Source organism: Cyprinus carpio, chromosome A24 (genome assembly GCF_018340385.1).
Source record: "Cyprinus carpio isolate SPL01 chromosome A24, ASM1834038v1, whole genome shotgun sequence".
Lineage (NCBI taxonomy): Eukaryota > Metazoa > Chordata > Actinopteri > Cypriniformes > Cyprinidae > Cyprinus > Cyprinus carpio.
In genome coordinates this window covers 9,687,691-9,691,487 of record NC_056595.1, presented here as the reverse complement: position 1 = coordinate 9,691,487, position 3,797 = coordinate 9,687,691, and the positions used below count along the sequence as shown (strand labels likewise).

The 3,797-nt window shown below is 40.1% G+C and overlaps 1 pseudogene; it reads right to left on the bottom strand.

The window, feature by feature from the left end:
- Positions 1-1,646: 1,646 nt before the first annotated feature.
- LOC122135454 lies at positions 1,647-3,051 on the bottom strand (annotated as a pseudogene).
- Between the last annotated feature and the right edge of the window lie 746 nt (positions 3,052-3,797).

The window sequence follows — 3,797 nt, the reverse complement described above, 5'->3', positions numbered from 1 at the left end:
TGTTACAATTATGAAAAGTTTTTATAATAAATTGCTGACAATACAATACTGGACAATGATGTAATCTGCAGAATTTACATTTCAATTATGAGACTACAGTGTTTCCCATACATTGAGTGTGGATGTTTTTATATCACTGTATTTCTGAAGTTAACTGACTGTCTTCAGAAAATTGGATGTCATTTTCATTTGTCATTGCATGTAATGTCTGATAAAGCAGTGTTTGTGAGTTGAACGCTGCTTTGTGTACAGCTGTTAGTGCAGAAACCTTGATCTCTACCACTCAAGCAGTACCTCCTGCTGGCAGATGATGAATTTGGATATATATGCCATCACAAAAAGAGTCTAAGTCTGTGGGAATCACTGGACTATGGCATAAATAAATTCAACTGTATAACAGTTTCACTGCAATTCACGTTATAATGTTAGAATTAAAGAACAATAAACATAATACATATGCACTTATATGAAATTTTTTTTTAAGTGGTTTTTTTTTTAATTTGTTGTTTTTGTTTTATGTAAAATGTGTTTTAGGAATAAAAAAAATAAAAATGAAATCAATGACATTACCACTCTAATATGTCTTGCGATATCCGTGCATGCAAAGGTTCTATGCGATCCTCTTGCCCAATATTCTCAGGGTCTGTATCAGGCTCAAATTGATATGGCAATATTGATGCCATCCTTAACTATACCGGAGCAGACAGAACTTGCAGCTGTGGCAAGGGGCGGCGCAGTACTGAAACACCGTCTAAGCCAGGGGTGTCAAACTCATTTTGGTTTGAGGGCCGCATACAGCTTAATCTGATCTCAAGGGGGCCAGACCAGTAAACTCATAGCACAATTACATAGAACTAACAATAAGTCCACTTTTTTCTTTGTATTAGTGCAAAGAAGTAAATTATAAAAAATCTTTATACTAAATGAATTGTCCTTTTACAAAATATATTATGAACAACCTACTGTAAGTAGTATGTGCAATTTCAACAACACTATTACTCAGTTTAACATTTATTTAAGTGCATTATGCTGATCACAGTTGTTGTACAATGTTGCAAAACATTTAGTCACAGATTTGTGGAACTTAAAAACACTGTCCTGCATGTTAACACAAATCAAACATCAAAATATAGAAATTATTTAAAATCCATTTTCCAATTCTGGGAAGCAATTCTGAACACATGAATTGACTCCACACACTTAAAATCTTAAGTGACAGCTGTTTTAAACAGAAAATATTTGTAAAATTTGCAAATTTATACATATGTATGTTTTTTTTTAAACAGAGGTTTTTTTTTTGTTTTTTTTTTAAGTAAACAAATTTACTTTATCAATTTGCCCCTGAAACTTGGCATCTTTTAGCCTGCACAAGTGCATCAATATCAGGCATCATGTCCTGAGTAGTAGCCAATTTTAGAATCTCATTTAACTGCTTATCTGTGAGCTTTGAGCGCAGTTTCGTTTTATTAATGTTCATTACTGAGAAAATTTGCTCACAAAGGTAGGTAGTCCCAAACATGCACAACATTTTTGTAGCCAGTTCTATTAATTTGGGATAGCCTGGCAGGAGATGCTGATAAAATGTGTCTAAGCCCACAGAGGCAAATTTTTCCTTCAATTCTACAGTACATCACACTTCAAATCAATTATTTCAAGTTGCATGTCAACGGGCACATCAGAAACTCAATCAGAATCAGAAAAACTGCGAATTCGGTCTCGAGTTCGCTAAAGACCTGACACCGTTTCTCAAACTCCCTCAGCAACCCTGAAATCTTATCTTTGTACTGTCTCACGTCAGGATTAATGCTTGCTGTGCACACATCTCTTAGACAGATAAAATGAGCAGGGTCACCGCTTGCCATCTGCGTCTCCCATAACGTGAGCTTTAACTTGAATGCACGTATGCTGTCATAATACTGTGTTACAATTTTTTTGCGTCCTTGCAACCTTTTGTTCAGATTATTCAAGTGCTCTGTAATATCAACCATAAATGCAAGGTCCTGCAGCCATAGTGGGCACTGTAATTCCTTAACAGGTTTACCTTTTCCCTTCATGAAATGTCCAATTTCCCCACGTAGATCAAAGAAGCGCTTCAGCACGGCACCTCTGCTTAACCATCTTACTTCAGTGTGGTATGGCAGACCATGGGTAATGTTACAGTCACTGAGAAGGCTGTCAAACTGACGATGATTGAGACCTCTGGCTAGGATGAAATTAACAGTTCAGACAACCACCTCCATGACGTGATCCATTTTTAACGACGATGCAAAATGCAATGAAATGTCCAAAAATCACCCCCTCCATTTGCGGCTTGTACTTTCTCTCTGAGCTTTGTCACAACAACTGCCTTTTCCCGATCATTGACGGCGCACCATCTGTAGCCAGGCTTACGGCGCGGGACCAGTCCGCCCCGACTCTGTCCAGCGCTCCAACGACGGAGCAGAAAATGTCCTCAGCTGTTGTGGTGTCGGTCATAGGCACCAACTCAAGAAACTCCTCTGTGACAGTCAAAGTCTCGTCAATTCCACGAATGAATATGGCCAGTTGAGCGACATCCATAATATCGGTACTCTCATCAATTGCAACAGAAAATGCCAGAAATGACTCCACTTTGCGTTTCAGTTGGCTGTCCAAAACTGCTGCCAAAATCCTGTCTGCCACGGTATTTCTCGTCAAGCTAATATTGGCAAAAGCTTGTCGCTTTTCTCAGGACACACAATTTCGGCAGCCTTCAACATGCAATTTTTGACGAACTCCCCCTCACAGTACGGCTTTGATGCTAATGCTATTTTGCTAGCAATTAGGTAGCTTGCTTTCACTGCAGCATCACTGCCCTCTAGGCTCCGGGTGAAAAACAGATTGCTGTTTCCTCAGACCCACCAACATTTCATTTACCTTCTGTCTTCTCAGTTCTCCGTGCAAGTTGTTGTATTTTTCACCATGCTGAGTTTCATAGTGGCGCCGAATATTATATTCCTTAAGCACCAAAACTTGCTGAGTGCACACCAGGCACACTCTGTATCCACTTTTCTCTTTTTTTGACAAAGACATTTCGCTGATGAGGGTGCCAGGGCCAACAGAAAAGCGGGAAAACTGATTGAACCAAACGCCACTCAGACCCTGAAGCTCAGTGCTACCATCTGCTGTTAGGTCCGCCAAAAATGAAAATGAATTTTTTTCATATTGCAGATTTATCCCCCGGGCCGGACTGAACCCCCTGGCAGGCCGGTTCCGGCCCGCAGGCCGTAAGTTTGACACCCCTGGTCTAAGCTGTTCGCCAATCACAATGCACTGGGACAGCTAATCAATCACAACACATTTTGTTTTTCGGAAGGCAGGCCTTCATCAAACCCGGAACTAATCAAGCCGTTTGTGCCAGGCTGGGGAGAAAGGTACTGTAATAATGTAAATGATGTCAAAAATAATGCATTTTTCGAACCTCCAAGCATGAGAGCATGTACTAGTACCACCCCAAAACAAAATAAAGATTTTGTAGAAGAGCACAATAGGACCCTAATATTATTTCCCTTCCGGGGTAATTCGAACTGTGTCCTCTAGCGGTCACTATGGGGAACGCCTTCAGCGTGATCGGTGTTTGAAGCAAACATCTAAACACGACAATAACATTGGCTGGCGAAAGCCTATGACCTCACTACCATCGCAACCACTGTATAAAAGGGTGCAGATAGAACACATCATCCTCTTCTTCATCTTCAGGTACTGTTTTGTTTGAAGCATGCATCCTGGTAAGAACGCTGTTTTTTCTTTATTATTATGGTGAGCACTAGTAAGATGTT